General features: G+C 43.5%; 4 non-coding genes across 4 annotated transcripts; 1 reads left to right on the top strand and 3 right to left on the bottom strand.

Moving 5' to 3' along the window:
• Positions 1 to 817: 817 nt before the first annotated feature.
• Positions 818 to 899, bottom strand: trnas-aga (transfer RNA serine (anticodon AGA)). The gene has a single exon. It is a non-coding gene; the product is annotated as a tRNA-Ser (tRNA).
• Positions 900 to 2254: 1355 nt separating this feature from the next.
• On the top strand, positions 2255 to 2396 carry LOC148634824 (U4 spliceosomal RNA). Its single transcript, XR_015933403.1, has one exon. It is a non-coding gene; the product is annotated as a U4 spliceosomal RNA (small nuclear RNA).
• Positions 2397 to 3229: 833 nt separating this feature from the next.
• Positions 3230 to 3301, bottom strand: trnag-ucc (transfer RNA glycine (anticodon UCC)). Its single transcript has one exon. It is a non-coding gene; the product is annotated as a tRNA-Gly (tRNA).
• A 7667-nt stretch (positions 3302 to 10968) lies between these two features.
• trnag-ucc (transfer RNA glycine (anticodon UCC)) lies at positions 10969 to 11040 on the bottom strand. The gene has a single exon. It is a non-coding gene; the product is annotated as a tRNA-Gly (tRNA).
• Between the last annotated feature and the right edge of the window lie 986 nt (positions 11041 to 12026).

Here is a 12026-nt window from a genome sequence, read left to right on the forward strand (position 1 = left end):
CAAAAAATCGAACTCAGGGAATTTCTTTTGTCCTCCTTTGAATAGAAAGCCGTGTAATTCAGTGTACGGGCTTTCTCGTGCAGTTTCATGGTTCTTGTAACCCAAATCCTACACTGGCCTGAAGTGCCCCCCCATTTCACAGCATTTTTCAGCTGATTTAAAATGTACCTAAAGGAGAAGCATTATTGAAGACCATCAATTACCAAGAGCTTTTGTCAAAGGTTTTGGTGGTCATTTTGAATGACCACAGAGCGCTGTGACCTCGGTTTTACATCTCATCCAAAAGACAGCGCCCTTTTACAACACAGCATCTCCGTCACTATACTGGGGCATTGGGACCCGCACAGACCTCAGGGTGAGCGCCCCACCGCCGGCACCATTAACACCGCTTCCAGCTGGAAGCTTTGTTTTCCCCTGTAGCTCACCCTCATCCGGGTACTGACCTGGCTCACACCTGCTTAGCTTCAGTGGGTTTTTTGAGTTGCGAGTTGCAAGGGGATGCAAGTGATGGAGCCGCTCGCTGCAAAAGCCACTGCATTGGCCAGGAATCGAACCCGAGCCTCCTGCGTGGCAGGCGAGAATTCTACCACTGAACCACCAATGCTCAGTGCCTGGGCCTTCAAAAAAGACGCTTTTTTGGTGCTCTGTGCAAAACGCGTCGACATCTGCTTCCAGCTGCAAAATCCCATTCGCGGACGCTGAAGAACTTATTTCCAAGGCAGCGGGTACAAGCGATTGGGCGTTTTAAAACCACCAGGAACAGCAAAGAGGCACGCTTCTTTGCTTGCGCCGAAACACACCGACTGGAGGCGGATAACGCAGTCGGCAGGATTCGAACCTGCGCGGGGAGACCCCAATGGATTTCTAGTCCATCGCCTTAACCACTCAGCCACGACTACAGCAAGCCCCACTTCCGCTGCGTTCTTGCTACAATCTTACCTGGATCGCGAGGCGTTGGCGGAAGCCTATTTCAAAGTCGTTCTCCGTTTCAAAAAAACATTTCCAAAATATAAGCCTTGCAGACAGACACGCTTCAGAGGACTTAAGGGTGGCTTCATGTCGGAATGATAAAGTCTCCCCGTCCGGACATGAAAATGCCACTTTGTTACACAAAAAAAAAGAATCAACAACAGAGAAATGCCCACAAGCATTTGAAAAGCCGCACCACGTCGCACTTGAAATAGCTCTTACATTAGTGGTAGACGCAGGAATCGCCTTTTTATTTACGCTCTTACCAACGCGATGGAAAGCAAAACAAAGCAAAGCAGAGCAAAACAAAACGAACAAACGAAAACCCTCACGTCCCGCACTTGCGTATAACGCCGTTACTTGCTCAAGCGGTATTATACGTCATCCTAGCACTGCACCCCGGGGTGTACGGTATATGGGAACGAGCACACGCCACGAATCGTCTCGAATCACTCCCTACAGCTGTAAGGCGCCTTGAAGCGTGCACCGCCAACTTTCTTCTTTGCGCATCTGTGAAAGGTAAACTCTTGAGCAAACTCTAAACCAGCTCTAAGGAAACTAATCCGATTAGACGTTACTTTGACTCATCCTTTAAGGGACCTTTGTTAATTGGAGAAATCAATGATTTCGAATTAGGGTTAGGGTTAGGGTTAGGGTTAGGGTTAGAATGCTCACGATTTCGGAAGCTGTCTCCGGGACGTGCTGATTCCACACATCCTGAATAAATCATGATATTGTTAGTTGCTGTAGCTAGACGTTCAAATGAGTTTCATGGCCAGATGGACTGTTTCCTCCAGCGGTATAGTATTGCAGTGAGACAGCACGATGCCTGCAAGACTATGTCACGCTAAACGCCACAGATTGTGTTTGTCCGTTCGTGTCAGTCGTCCTGCAGCCACGGGAAGTGGGACACAAACATGCTGCAATGCTTTCAAGACGTTAGGATTTGTTTGTGTAACATCCGAGAAGAGTACTTGTGGCTTGACTGTGAACTGTACGTGCCCGCCCCCTTTTCTCTGTAGTGCATGAGTTCCTCCCGGCACGCCCTTCGTCATTGTTCTGTCATCTTGTATTTAAAGGGTTGTATTTCTGCTGCTGAAAATAAGCAACGGTTTTCTCACAACGCCTTTTGTTCCCAACGGAGCCCTTGTCTGTCATGAAATTCTTCAAAACCTCAAGCTAGAAGAAGAAGAAGACGACAAATATGAAGGGTTACCGGAACGACATGCCATGAGACGATCGATAACGATTTCCATAGGATCCCCGCGGTTGCCTGGCAACCGTCAGCTTTGCGCAGTGGCAGTATCGTAGCCTGTGAGGTTTAGCCGAGGCGCGATTATTGCTAGTTGAAAACTTTTCCCAATACCCCGCTTCCGCCGGTTTGCAATACAATCGGCGAAAGCAATTTTTGACAGTCTCGTCAGAGACTGAGCAAAGTGTTTAAAGACAGATTTGGTCATGGTGACATCATGGTAGAAAGAAACGAGCTTGTTACGTCTCAACAGAAACGCTCTTTAGCTCTTTCAGCGTTATGCAGAGAACAGCGTCTGTCGAGATCACTTTTGAGTCAGCGCGAAACGCCGTGTGCTGTCAGTTTGATTTCATATTGCTCGTAGCGGCGCCCGGCTTTTGTCTGTCAAACGTTAGGTTGCGCTTCTTCATGCTGCATCGTCGGCATGAGTGGAGCTTTTTAAACGTCTGTACTTACTGCGCCCCATAAGAAATGGTTTGTCCCCGTTCAAAAGAGATTGTGCGATGTCCTGCAGCGTTCGCAAAGCAAACCTTTGACAGTTTGAAAAGAGGAATTTATTCTGCTTCCTGTGCGTGCAGTAGTTACAAAGTTGAACGTCTTTACACGATGTGCTGCAGTTTTCAGTGGGCGGGCTTTGTCAGATGGCTTGGAAAAACGCACTGAGACATCATGAGCAGTGTCCTGCATGTTTTCTGTGTATAGCTGTCTTTTAACGCATAAAGAATTCATTCGAAATAATTGATTTCTCCAATTAACAAGGGTCCCTTTTTGAACCTGCCAGAAGCATTCTTTCAATGTAACAGATTTTCTCCGGGGAAAGGCAGCATGACATTGAGAGTAGCTCAAGCTTTCAGCACCCGTATCGGACTGCGTGTATGCAGACACCGCTCAGAATCCCCTGTAAGATTCTCCTTCAATTCCGTTTTGCAGTGCTTTAGCTCTTTCAAAAAGCTTCGCTTTGCTAGTCACAATCCAAGGCTCATGACAGCATTTAAAACCACTCACCACTGCGTTGGCCGGGAATCGAACCCGGGTCAACTGCTTGGAAGGCAGCTATGCTCACCACTATACCACCAACGCACACCCGCAAAAGCCCTGCAGGACACCACCAGAGAATGCTCACGATTTCGGAAGCTGTCTCCGGGACGTGCTGATTCCACACATCCTGAATAAATCATGTTATTGTTAGTTGCTGTAGCTAGACGTTCAAATGAGTTTCATGGCCAGATGGACTGTTTCCTCAAGTGGTATAGTATTGCAGTAAGACAGCACGATGCCTGCAAGACTATGTCACGCTAAACGCCACAGATTGTGTTTGTCCGTTCGTCAGTCGTCCTGCAGCCACGGGAAGTGGGACACAAACATGCTGCAATGCTTTCAAGACATTAGGATTTGTTTGTGCAACATCCGAGAAGAGTACTTGTGGCTTGAATGTGACTGAGCAAGATGTTTAAAGACAGAGACTGAAAACTGTTAAAGGATGAGTCAAAGTAACGTCTAATCGGATTAGTTTCCTTAGAGCTGGTTCAGAGTTTGCTCAAGAGTTTACCTTTCACAGATGCGCAAAGAAGAATGTTGGGGGTGCACGCTTCAAGGCGCCTTACAGCTGTAGGGAGTGATTCGAGACGATTCGTGGCGTGTGCTCGTTCCCATATACCTTACGCCCCGGGGTGCAGTGCTAGGATGACGTACAATACCGCTTGGGCACGTAACGGCGTTATATGCAAGTGCGGGACGTGAGGGTTTTCGTTTGTTAGTTTTGTTTTGCTCTGCTTTGCTTTGTTTTGCTTTCCATCGCGTTGGTAAGAGCGTAAATAAAAAGGCGATTCCTGCGTCTACCACTAATGTAAGAGCTATTTCAAGTGCGGCGTGGTGCGGCTTTTCAAATGCTCAACAGGATGACTTTGCATGCACGTGTGCTTTCATGCAGTCGTGTGTGCAACCATGTCTGCTTATGTGCAAACGGGCGTGGTTTCATGTATGCAAAAAACTTTCCTGGGCTCTTCTGAAGCACATAAAATTATTTGGAGATATACATTTGTCTTGTTTTCCTCTTAGGCTCTAGAATTGATAACTTTTTTTTAGGATTCAAGCTTTCTCCCCTTGCAGGCATCGGGCACAGAGGACCTCATGGTTTTCCTAAAAATCTTTTTTTTTGTGTTCCTTGTTGTTCCAAACTTAATTTTAATCACTTTTAATTAGATATTTTATTAAAAATAGTGCAAAAAATGACTAATTTCACTAAAAATAATGTAATATAAAACTGCTGTTTTTAACTTTATTGTAGTGTTTTAGAAACTACCATGTCTTCAAAAATGGTTATTTTTCACTCCTAAGAATGAAAGCTGTTGTTATATGATGTTTATTTTCAAATTTTGAAAAAATCTAAGGATTCTAGCTTTCTCCCCTTGCAGGCATTGGACACAGAGAACTTCATGGTTTTCCTAAAAATCATTTGTTATGTTCCCTGGTGTTCCAAACTTAGTTTTAATCAATTTTAATTTGTTATTATGTTAAAAACAGGGTAATAAGTTTCTAATTGGACTATAAATAATGTCATATTGTCTGCTATAAAACTGATGTTTTCATCTCCATTGTAGAGATTCTAGAATCAACTAATAGAGAATTAAAATAAAAAAGGGCATAAGAAGACATTACCAACAACGACCACAAGATGGAGATGTTGTCTAGACATTACCAATAACGACCACAAGATATTGTCCAAAGAGGCAAGAAGGGCAAAGCCGCGATAAGGAGATTGCTGTCAGAATGCACATCCGGATCCCAAACAGAATCTCTAGTAAAATATGATCATTTGTGAAACAGGCAAATGAGTGTCAGCTACAATATGATTGCTACATATCTGCATTTGTTGGTTTTTAAGGAGTAAGAGTGCAGGCGGTTTAAACCTGCGATCCAGTGTGTTGAAGTATTTCACAACACTACCCCTAGCACATCAGGATATAAATCCTCATAATGATTATTGCCCTGGGCATGTACCAAAAAATCAGTGAGCATATACATATATCGCTGTGTTGAAGCTAGAGACACAGAATAAGTGCAAACACATCCTAAATACAGTGTTCCTGCACCTTGACCTCATCCAGAATGTATCGTTTTTTGAAAGCGATTGCTGTCAGAATGCACAACTGAATCCCAAACAGAATCTCTAGTCAAATATGATCATTTGTGAAACAGGCAAATGAGTCTCTCAGGTGCCCATTGCTCATTTTCAGACACATTTATGCAATACTTTCACCATGCGTTGAGCAATAGGGATTAAAGATACCAGAGGTAAGGTTTAAAAGTGATTCTGAGGTGCAACACATCAGCGAAACAGCTAGGCATCTGAAATGCGGGGTTTGAGAGCCCTTCAGGGAACACCGTACCCTAAAGGTACCAGAAGTCCACTAGTATAAGCATTAAGTCACTGTCAGCCCTGTTGCAATGTGATTGCTACATATCTTCATTTCTTTGGTTTTTAAGGAGTAAGAGTGCAGGGGGTCTAAATCTGCGATCCAGTGTGTTGAAGTATTTCACAACACTACCTGTAGCCCGTCTGGAAATAAATCCTCATTCTGATTATTGACCTGGGCATGTACCAATAAATCACTGAGTATATATATATATCACTGTGTTGAAGCTAGAGACCTGTATGTAATAATATGATGCTAAAATGTTATTTTCACATGTAAGAAAACCGGCTCAGGGACGCCAAATATGTAATGTTGCCATAGCAAAATTAAATGTAGTGGCTCTCTGAAGGCACCAGTTCTGTAGGGTTTGGGCATTTACTGAGACAATTATTAATTGTAGCAGTAAATCACAAAGTTGATTCTTTTGATGGCTTTAGAATCCAACCATGTGACATAACTCAAACAACGCGCACACACAGGTACTAATACACGAGGATACATTTATTAATACATAAAATATGCATGTAAACCTAACAGATCTTATCGAGAGGGTTATCAGAATACAAAAGATATATATTCAGTCAGTTACGAAGTGTTACACATATCAAGAGGACATACGTTCAGTATATCATTCATTAAGACCGTTTCGTTAATGAACTTGGTTATAACTTCTACATTAGATACTCAAACAAGTACATAACTCTTAGGAATTAAATTGATATCAACTGGTTGGGATAACAATTGAATTCTCGAGCTGTAATGCATTGAAGTTGAATACTCATCCAATCTTTGGGGATTCAGATCTTCCTGCCGGCACAAAGAAACAGTTGCAGGCTGTTGCTGTCCAATCCGCGCTCTCTGGCTCCGTGCCAGGCTGTGCTGTGCGGCTTGCGACGCTGCGCTGCTGATGCTCACTGTGGGCTTTAACTAGCAAAGTTTGTGCACAGGAGAAAAGATGACTGTGGGTCCCAGCAAGTCAGGAAGAGGACCGGTTCGTTTCTGATGAAGAGCTAGTTCTGAATAGTGATTCAGCTGTCCACAGTTCCGACCTGTTCACGAGGCCTGCTGCTGGTGCTAACCTCGGGTGGATCCTCTGGTTATTCTCTGGCAACCTCCGCTCTAGACTCTTAGAACAAAGGAAAGTTCTGGCACTCGGACACACTGGCCGTTCCGTGGTTGTCCGGGCTGAGTCTCAGGATGGTCAGGAGGCGCGCTGCGAGAATGTCCTGCCCTTGGGAGCCTTCTGCTCCTGGGCCGCCCTGCCCTGGAATTCTCCTTTGAATTCCCTTTAGAATTGTCCACAGAATCCTCTGAATCCTCCCTTCTGAATCTTACTGAATCTCACAGGCTCTCTGTGTTGCCTGTTTTTACCTGGAGGAACTTCAGCTCATTGATTGGCTGAAAGTTCCATGGGCATCAGAGTCCCACGTGGGTTACTCGGCCCTACCAGTCCCTGATTGATTGATCAAGGTGAGATATGAGTCACTTAGTCCTGACACTTAGTAATGCAGTCCAGATGTCCAACTGGCACTCCCTAGACAGATAGGCGCCAATGGATGACCATTGATCATGATAGCCAGGCTTAGCTAAGTGCATCCCCCTTTGGGAGCTGTCCTAGGACCTTAAATCACCCTGCATGAATAGTCTCTCTATGGCTGCACCACAGAGATGAACAGAGAAATGGGGCCTCATTTGGGAAGGCTCAGAACACTTAATTCTGCCTTATTAATAAGCCTCGCCGCTACACACATATATTAATATAATAAATGATTGCTTATGCTTTATAAACAAATCTAATTAAAATAAAAGCTTAAGTTTTGTATTTATCTTGTACCATAGAACATGATTTTCTTTGTATTTCAATCCCACAAAGTGTCCAAATGACGCACTACATGATATAAGGAAGATTATCACATGCATATCGGTATTATCTTTCTTACGAAAATGCATTCCTTTCATTACCTTTTACTTTTTAAAATGAACTCAAATTGTGTATAATGTAATAATTTAAGTAGAATAGATTCTAATAATATAATGATCCAGTGTGTTGCACTACTTCACTGCTTCACTGCTCTATGCCGTCTGGAAATAAATCCTCAGACTGCTTACTGCCCTGGGCATGTACCAATGAATTACAGGAGCACATCTATTTCTCACTGCGTTGAAGCAGGAGACACACAGTCTCTGCAAACACATCCTAAATACAGTGTTCCAGCACCTTTGACCTCATCCAGAACGTATCATTTCTTGAAAGGGATTGCTGTCCGAATGCACATCTGAATCCCAAACAGAATCTCTAGTAAAATACGATCATTTGTGAAACAGGCAAATGACTGTCTCAGGGGCCCATTCCTCATTGTCAGACATATGTATGCAATGCTTTCACCGTGCATTGAGCAATAGGGATTAAAAACACAGCAGGTAAGGTTAGATGTCATGTTCTATGATCATTTCTTTCAGCATTAGGGACTAAATATACTAAACGTATGATACTAAAATGTTATTTTCACATATATTAATGTAATAAATGATTGCTTATGCTTTATAAATAAATCTAATTAAAATAAAAGCTTAAGTTTTGTATTTATCTTGTCCCATAGAACATGATTTTCTTTGTATTTCAAGCCCACAAAGTGTCCTTTGATCTCTATTCTGTGGTAATCCACGATGACCCCGTTCTTCAGGTGATTCATCATGTCCTCCCTCGCCTGTTGAGAGGCCACCTGATCTCTTCTGCCGTGGCCTGCTTCATACACGCCCTCTTGAAGTGAGCAGGAAGCTGATCAAAAGTATTCAGGCACATCTTGCACACCAGGGGAATCCTCGCGGGTTTCCTTTGAAAATAAATAATACCATCTGTGTATAGAAACAAGCTAAGACTGATTTCTTAAATTATCCTTAAAATTCTCTCTCATAGTTTGAGCATAATGATTTTATTGCATTTATATAAGAATTGCTCATTGCTCCTAAATAAATAATGGTCTCAGTCACAGACTTTCCAATAGAAGCCATTGTGGAGTTCAGCAACTGCAGGTCCTAGAAGTGGGGAAGGAATTTTAAAAGAGAAATTGAATTACAATACAGAAGGAATGGCTGAGGGTTCACTGAAATGTATAAATATACAAATTCCAAAGACTGAGTCCATATAGAAACAACTACTTTTCATTTTCAGTATAAGAAAAAAAAAACTATCTTCCAAAGCATCATAAAATTGTCCCTTCTTCCAGACCCTACTTCTCTCTTGTAGTAGTACAGCAGACCTTTCCAGGTGAGCAGATCACAGAGTCCGAAATGAGCTTCCTCCATCAAGCAAAGTACCTGAACATGACTCTGTCTTCATAAAAGCGCCCCTGTAATAAAGAAATTAAATCCAAAATCAAGAGGGCAGTTGCCTACTGAAATACAAGAAGTCGTCAATTTTAACCTAGCAACACATTAAAGGCTGCATCTATACAAGTGCGATTCTAGAAATGCTCACCAGATTACGTTTTAAGAAGGAACTGCGCCTCAGGTTCCGCCGAGATCTTAACTCGGATGGCAGGATTCAGAGTCCGGAGTGTGGACTGATGGCGAACGGAGGGTCCACATACTGTGGATCCCTCAGTGATCTTCCGCGTATTCAAACCGCCAGCGTGTGACTCCCCTGTCCCTGTGACCTCATTGCTCTGCTCTCTCCTCTGTGCAGCCGAGCCCGACTCACGGTAAAGTGAAAAAAAAGATGCCCTCAACGTGAGATTTACTCTGGAGCGAGGATAGATGTTACCTTTTTATCATTTAACAGGATGTATGTGATGTGGCGACTAGGTTCAATTTTGTATCCTCTTTAAAAGATTAAGGACTGGGGTGAGCGTGATTTACCACCCTTTCAGCTAAGAACCCGACTTGCGCACCGTTTAAGCTGCATAGACTCGGTCGTTTAACTCTTCTCCGTTAGCAGGGTTAAGGTTAAAGAAAAAAAAATAGCTGACTCCCTTTTTTTGCCAGCCGCTAGCGCTGATTAGCAAGGCTTGTATTTCATGTTTTGCAAGTTGCATCCATTTTAAGAAAAACAAGTCGCGTTAAAGACAGGAAATGAATACTTGCATTTAATTAAGTCTAGCCGTAGGCGGGGATCTCCTGTTTACTAGACAGGCGCTTTAACCAACTAAGCCACGGCACCCCAGGAGTGTTGTCCTTTTGCAGCCACTTGGACACACCACTCAGACACATCTGCATTCGGTGTGTGCTCCGCCTGCTCGCTGAGCAAGTTGCCACCTTTACATACAATAGCAACATCGACACCAAGAGAAAGGATGACAAATGGCTTTTATCTGGAACTTTTCATGTCCAAGGAGCTCAATGTGCTTTCTGTGTACAACAGGGCCACTGAACTCCACACTGGCCACTGAACCACAGCAGTGGCTTGCTGGCTTGACATCTCCCAAGGAAAATGTTGAAATCACATGTGGAACAGGAAAATGACCCTCGAGTACGTGGGGAAAAAAAGAAAAAGATCATCTGGAGCGCGCCAACCCATGTCCGGACAGCCCAGTTTCGTCGACAAGGTGGCTGAGTGGTTAAGGTGATGGACTGCTAATCCATTGTGCTCTGCAGGCATGGGTTCGAATCCCATTCTCATCGCTCTCCATGTCTGACACGTGTGCCTGTTCGACATCGGCCCTCCTGTTGTTTGCTCTGGTGCTAGAGCCGTACATTTTCTAGCAGTGGCTGAACATGGTATAGTAGGCCAACGTCGGTATCGAGCAGTGACAGTAACAGTACTTACTGCGCCCCATAAGAAATCGTTTGTCCCTGTTCAAAAGAGATTGTGCGATGTCCTGCGGCGTTCGTAAAGCAAACCTTTGACAGTTTGAAAAGAGGAATTTATTCTGCTTCCTGTGCGTGCAGTAGTTACAAAGTTGAACGTCTTTACACGATCTGCTGCAGTTTTCAGTGGGCGGGCTTTGTCAGATGGCTTGAAAAAATGCACTGTGTTTCGGCTTGGGAAACATCATGAGCAGTGTCCTGCATGTTTTCTGTGTATAGCTGTCTTTTAACGCATACAGAATTCATTCGAAATCATTGATTTCTCCAATTAACAAGGGTCCCTTTTTGAACCTGCGAGAAGCATTCTTTCAATGTAACAGATTTACTCCGGGGAAAGCCAGCATGACATTGAGAGTAGCTCAAGCTTTCAGCACCCGTATCGGACTGCGTGTATGCAGACACCGCTCAGAATCCCCTGTAAGATTCTCCCTCAATTCCGTTTTTCAGTGCTTTAGCTCTTTCAAAAGGCTTCGCTTTGCTAGTCACAATCCAAGGCTCATGACAGCATTTGAAAACATTCGCCACTGCGTTGGCCGGGAATCAAACCCGGGTCAACTGCTTGGAAGGCAGCTATGCTCACCACTATACCACCAACGCACACCCACAGGAAGCCTGCAGGACACCACCAGAGAATGCTTTTTTTAATTTTTTTTTTATTAAACATAGAATTTACAAATACAAATACAACAAGAGGATCAGAGTCATGTACAAGAGAAAAAAAACGCAGCAGAAAAAAGCATTTAACTACCAGAGGTAATTAAGTAATTATGTGATCAAATTGTATATTTTACACGTATCATATTTTCCTTGCTTTAATATTTCTCAATTATTTATAAACTTTAGTTTCAACATGCATGCGTTTCCTGTAAAAAATAAAACTCAGCACACAGTTTTTCTTTTAACAACATTTCGAGTACCTCTGGCATTCATGAAAAAGACATACACAAAAGCAAATAACTAACTCTAAGACTGTCTAAACTATTGAGTTTTTCAAAGAACCAGAACTATAACAGTCCTTAACACTTAACTACACCATTCCAAACTAACACTAAAGAAACACTAGTATATACTGGTATAACAAATATAACCAAACATAATCATTAACTGAGCAGTCACTGGGAGCAAATCTCCTTCCCGTCCACAAAGGCCCTCGCTCCCACAAAGTAGGCTCTCCTCCCCTCTCTTCTGGCAGCTTCAACCTGGGGCCACAGCTGGTTCCTGGTGCTCCTGTCCGCGGCAGACAGGTCCTCTGCAAACCTCAGTTTGTTCCCATTCAAATACTCATTCCCCCTCGCCGCTCGCCACAGCATGTCCCTCGCCGTCCTCTTGGTGAACTGTATTATAATCGATCTGGGGCGCACTTGCCCAGACATGTTCGCTCTCCCAAGCCTGTGAACAAAGTCAATGGCCGATATTACGTCCTCCTGGTCCGGCAGGGTCCTTTTACAGATACCCTTCACTGTTGCAACAAGGTCCTTATCACGTTCCTCTTTAACTCCAAATAATTTTAAATTCCATCATCGACGGTATCTATCTACATCGTTCACTTTCAATTCAAGTTCTTTAATATGCTTTTCTTGTTT

This window comes from Lepisosteus platostomus, unplaced genomic scaffold (genome assembly GCF_059453375.1).
Source record: "Lepisosteus platostomus isolate fLepPlt1 unplaced genomic scaffold, fLepPlt1.hap1 Scaffold_30_H1, whole genome shotgun sequence".
In the NCBI taxonomy this organism is placed as follows: domain Eukaryota; kingdom Metazoa; phylum Chordata; class Actinopteri; order Semionotiformes; family Lepisosteidae; genus Lepisosteus; species Lepisosteus platostomus.